The sequence below is a fragment of the Callorhinus ursinus genome, unplaced genomic scaffold, assembly GCF_003265705.2.
Source record: "Callorhinus ursinus isolate GAN/ISIS: 27379988/994484 unplaced genomic scaffold, GSC_fseal_2.0 scaffold32, whole genome shotgun sequence".
In the NCBI taxonomy this organism is placed as follows: Eukaryota; Metazoa; Chordata; class Mammalia; order Carnivora; family Otariidae; genus Callorhinus; species Callorhinus ursinus.
The window spans coordinates 8472756-8478618 of NW_027397094.1; positions in this window are offsets into that span (position 1 = coordinate 8472756).

Genomic DNA, 5863 nt, shown 5'->3' on the forward strand with positions numbered 1-5863 from the left:
CTTAAGTCTCTGCTGTTTTTATTTTACTAACTTCATTTGTTTATTCAAGAAGGAAGAACAGGGAAGGGAATGATCAAGTATTTCAGAAATTCAGGATGAAGTCCTATCCTGTCAGAAGAAGCATTTTTTTTTTTTAGAAGAAGTATTTATCACATTTTGCAGCACATACTTTATTTTGCAGCAAGTCACTGGGAATAATGTTGGAATTAAGGTTATGTTCCCAAGTATGGACTCCATACACAATAAGATACAATTATGATATCAAAACAATAACACAGCTAAAAGCCTCTATAATTAAATATTAGACTTTAAAGTCTATTAAATGACTTTAAAATTCACTAGATATTAAAACATTGAAAAAATTGATTCACATGGGGGCGCCTGGGTGGCTCAGTTGTTAAGCGTCTGCCTTCGGCTCAGGTCATGATCCCAGGGTCCTGGGATGGAGCCCCGCATCGGGCTCCCTGCTCCGCAGGAGGCCTGCCTCTCCCTCTCCCACTCCCCCTGCCTGTGTTCCCTTTCTTGCTGTGTCTCTCTCTGTCAAATAAATAAAATCTTAAAAAAAAAAAAAAGAATTGGTTCACATGATTTTGGAAGCCGAGGACCATAATCGTGGCCTGCTGTCCACAAGCTACAGACCCAGGAGAGAGCCAACAGTGTAATTCTAGTCAGAGTCCAGAGGCCCGAGAACCGGAGGGATAATGCCGTAGGGCTCCCGTCCAAGTCTGAAGGCCTGAGAACCAGGAATGCCGATGGTATAAGCTCCAGTCTAAGGAGAGGAGAAGACCAATGTCCAGCTCACACAGCCAGACAGACGGAATTCACACTTCCTCTGCCTTTGGGTTCTACTCAGATCCTCAGCAGACGCGGTGAGGCCCATCCACACGGGGGAGGGCAGTCTGCTCTCACTCAGTCCACTGAGTCAGCTGCTAATCTCTCCTGGGGACACCGTCACACCCCCTCCCCCCACCCAGAACTAATGTTTAACAGACATCGGGGATCCCACAGCCTGGCAAGCTGACACACAAAATCAACCTGTAACTGCATCCCAGGTGCAATGCCTAGCAGGCGTGCCATCACAGTGACCATGATCTTCTCCACAGTGAGGCCAACAAGGATTCTCTGGAGAAAATCCTTCCACAGCTGAAATGCCATTTCACGTGGAACTTAAGAAAGACAGCATCTCAGGTGATCTAGAAGATACAGCATGTCACCAGATTGAATTCTTAAACACTGAGTCCAAAGCTACAACGTACAATTTCTTGGCCTACATAAAACACCTGAATGGCCACAGTGAGGCGGCGCTGGAGTGCCTGCGCCAGGCGGAGGAGCTGATCCAGCGGGAGCACTCCGATCAAGCAGAAACCCCAAGTCTGGTCACCTGGGGTAACTACGCCTGGGTCTACTATCACCTGGGCAGACACGCAGATGCTCGGATGTGCGCTGACAAGGTGAGATGAGTATGGGAGACATTCTCACATCACTACAGTACTGAGTGGCCACTGGTTTCTTCAGTGACCAGAGCTGCCTGGGTCCTCAGCAGGGCAGGTCCCTGAGAACTGGGGTCACTACCGCCATCTGCTGACACTGTAGCTCCTGCTCGTCCTTGTTTTAGCCATCTGTACATGTCTTAGCTTTGCCGGTCTCTGGGTGCAACAAAACCAAAGTAGGTCCGTTGCATGCTGCCCTGAAAGGCTCAGAAAGCTGGGTGCTCACCGGGCTCTTCCTTTCCCAGGGAGAACCCTTTCTGGCTGGGAGTTCCCTGTGGGCACTGAGCAGCGCCAGCCAGGGCAGGTGGAATCAGGGGGCAAAACGAAGCTCTTTTCCTCTCTTTGAAAAGTTATTCTCAGGGTTTTTATTTTTTATTTTTTTCCATTGTTGCTGAATTTTGGTAAGCGGACACCTGAGCTTTGCCGGAGCTGGTTTTATTCATGAATAAGGTGTGTAACTGTGGATCTCAACTGGGGGCGGCGGGATCCCCTACTTCACCATCTTGGTGACATCACTCTCCAACAGAGTTTTGTGTTTCATTTTCAAATAACTCCTAATCAACGACAAAACTGTCTGATTCACACCTACTGATTGATAAATGAACTTACGTATTTTATTTTTTAATCTTACAACAACCCCATAAAGTAGTTACTGCTGTCATTCACTTTTTAGCGGGGGAGAAACTGAGTATTTCGATGGTTAAGTCACCTGTGTAGACTCACAAATGTGTTGAGTGGTAGAGTCTGGACGTGTAAGCAGACCAGGCTGACTGCAAAGTCCAGGCTCCTTGGCGGTGTCTCACTACAGACTACCAAGACCCCACAGCCCCAGCTCCTATGGGACAGCCTTTAACAACTGTCCTCAGTCACAGTCGCGGGCCTCACTCCTTGGCCTATGCAGCTGAAGAAGAGACCTTCTGGGATCGAGGCCCACACATTTTACTGCATATAGGGAGCTTTCCTCACAGAAAGTGACAGGGGCAATCACAGCTCATCTTCTGCTGGATGCCAGTCATCCTCTCCCCTGTAGCCTTCCCTCCACCTTGAAACAGCAGATGCTTGGCACAGCCTATCCTCCAAGGCCTTTCTCTGAAGGTTAGTCCCGGGCAGGCTCAAAACTACACACATTAATACACCCAACTGAGAAGCATTTGGAGATTGTGACCACGACACACTGCAATCCAATTACAACTCTTTCTCTTTCTGACTACCAAACTCCACAGAACCCAAAAGAGCACAAACTTCCTTTCCAGTTCTCTGTCCAGAACCGGGTGTCCAAAGGATAAAGGCTGGAGCCTCCCGCATGGAGCTCAGGAGGCTGGAGACAACATGGAGCCGCACACGTGCAGAGCAAAGAGCTGTGCCTTACCTTCCCAGTGTCATCAGAGGTCCCATCTTTTACAGTTCTAGATTCAGTGCCCATTAGCCTCTACGGCCCCTCCTTTAGAGCTGCCCAAAACAATCTCTTCTCCCTGGAGGTGTTGTTTTTACGATTCCTAAGAACAGGGTTTAAAAGTGGGCTTTAATCATAGCCTGTGTCTATACTGACATAAACCTACCACAAACAAATGTATATCACAGACACATCATTTATGAACATAGGTAAAACATTTAAGAAAAACTGAAAACAGAGGCCAATAATTAAAAAAATGTCACATCCGTGATCATCAAGATTTCTCTCGGGCTGCAAAATAGGTCTGCTTGGGAATATTATATAAACATTAAACAAAATGGAAAAATTCTAAAAATATAATCCAAGAGAAGACCCCCTCCTCTTGGAATTAACTTTAAGTGCAAACTCTGGCATTTTTATAAAGAGCATGATGCTTTGTGACTATCTCTTTATTGAATAGCACACAGTGAAAATCTTTATTCGTAAATATATTTTAACAATATAAAATTCCTCCCTTATATTCATGATGATACTATAGTCCAGAGATTTACATGTTCAGAGAAAAAAATATCTAGACATAAATAAGAAGTGTGCAGCCTGTATGAAGGGAACTATTGGACTTCAGTGAATAATAATTTAAAATATTTGAGTAATAAGAGGTACAAATCATTTTCCTAAATAAAAAGATGAAGTATATTGTGGTACAATATTCCAAGCAAAATCTCCACAAACTTTCGTATTTTCACATTTTTTTTGTTCTGTTGCTAGAACAAATGTAAATTTTATGTAGAATAATACATTTTGTAAAAAGACAGACTGAAGCTGAGGTGTCTTTAATAGCTACGATAATCTAAATATTTTAGTTCTGAGTTGTGAAAAAAACATGTCAAGTCCTAATATCATGTTAGAATTTAGTATGTGAAAATGGTACAATCTGCAAGAGGTAGAAAGAAATGGGCCTCCTGGGGTTAACTGATGGTGTCTCCAGACAGCTAGTAAGAGTAGATGTTTACTTCCTATATTGCAATGAATACATATCTGTGTGTAATTTTAAGTATTCCTAATTGAAATATAAAATTTAAACTATCAAAGTTCAAAAAATCATGAGTTTCATAATTTTAATGTTGAGAATGTAGGACACCAATAGCAGACAAAACTTATTTAAAAGTTTGAATTTATGAAATCCTGACTTCAAAAAAAAAATCCTTCCGTGGACAAGTTTTAGAGGGTGCTCCAAAATAATGAGAAAGGGAATCATATTAATGTGGAATAATATGTTATAAAGTGAAAAAAGCCATTAGGTATAGTTCTCATTGTTGCTGTAAACAGAGATAAAATATACAGATTCTTATTATGAAGAGCACATAAATCAAGAAGAAGATACTGTAATACTTCTATGACCAACTATTATAAAATGAGCATCTCAGTTAAAATGAGGCTAAAGGACCAAAGGTCCTGCAGGTCCTACTGCCACACACCCCAGAGCGCTGACTGCGGCAGCCAGTCCCGGGGGAAGTGGGGAGCGGCAGGCAGCAACGGTCCACTCGGTCCTCCCGCTCTTGTTCCCCATCCTGGGCCTGCCCATGCTGCTAAGAGGTCTGGATGAGGCCTGTGAGCTCTGCTCCAGAGGAACCCTGTGCCCTGGTGTCCGGTAGCCCAAGACCTCTCCCCCAAACCCATTTACTGACCTCCTGCCCCACCCCAGGAACCCCAAAACACAGACCCTGGGTCCATCTGCAGCTTATCTTTTTGCAAACCCTGCCTGACATAAAACAATAAAACTAGAAACTTACAAAATAAATAAATTATAAATAAAAATAAAATGAAGCTAAGGACATGAGCCAACACTGAGCAAGAAACTGAATATGAGCAGTCAATAGTGTTGAACTGCTCAATGTCTCTAGAAAATCAATTCAAGATTATGTAAGGTTGGAAAAGCCCGTAAAAGAATAGGATCCATTATGGAAATGGGTTTGGAGAACTCACGTTTCCAAACTTTGGATGGATCTGAAATTCATAATAGCTTTTCTGGAGTCAAATTCATCAGAACTGAATATGAACTTACTTTTAATCCAGAAATTACAGTTTTAGAAAGAAATCCAAAGAAGAAAACTTGGAGGAGTGTAGAAAGGTGTATGCCCAAAGGTATTCCTCCACAATGTTAATTTATAATAATAAAAATATTGGAAGTCACCTAAGTGCGTATCAATAGGTTATAGGCAAAATGGCATTGATCCCTAAGAGAGAATCCTAGGTGGTCATTAAAAACGAGCACCTAAGGGCTGAAAAGCCAACATGGACAAGATGTTAATCACATATTCTGAAGTGAAAAATGGGAATTTACAGTATATATGTTATCCTAATACTGTGTGCGTGAGTGTGCATTTCCAAAAAGAACACTGAAATAGAAGCAGCCAAACCAAACACCAAGAGACAAAACTACAACCCACCTATGGAGAACAACAGGGAGCAGTATTACTATTAATTTTCCCATATAAGTAAAATTGAAGAACACATTTCAGAGAATGTAGTCTATGACTTCTGTGTAATATTAAAGTCATTTTATTTATATTTTCTAAGCATGATTACTTTCTCATTGTTACCTAACAGCATGCTGTTTCATAGGTAAAAGTTTTTCACAGCCTCCCATAGTATCTGCTCTTCTAAAGTTACTGAGGTTCAGGTATGTTTTTCATCACAACCATTAGCAGTTTTAAAACTTGTGGATACATTTTATAGGAATTTTTAAATGTTTCAAACTATAAAAATATATAATACCTGCACAAATCACCGAATTGTCTGGGAAGGAAAGACCCCCAAAAACATAAACAATAGTTGTTCATCCATAGGCTATTAAAAATTACATGGTTTATTTCTCTTCAGTAGCAATTACAAATACAGTTTTTGCAAATCACTGGGCATGACAGCTTTAAAGTTGTCTAACTCCAGGCAACAACATATCATTTGGAAATGGCATGGA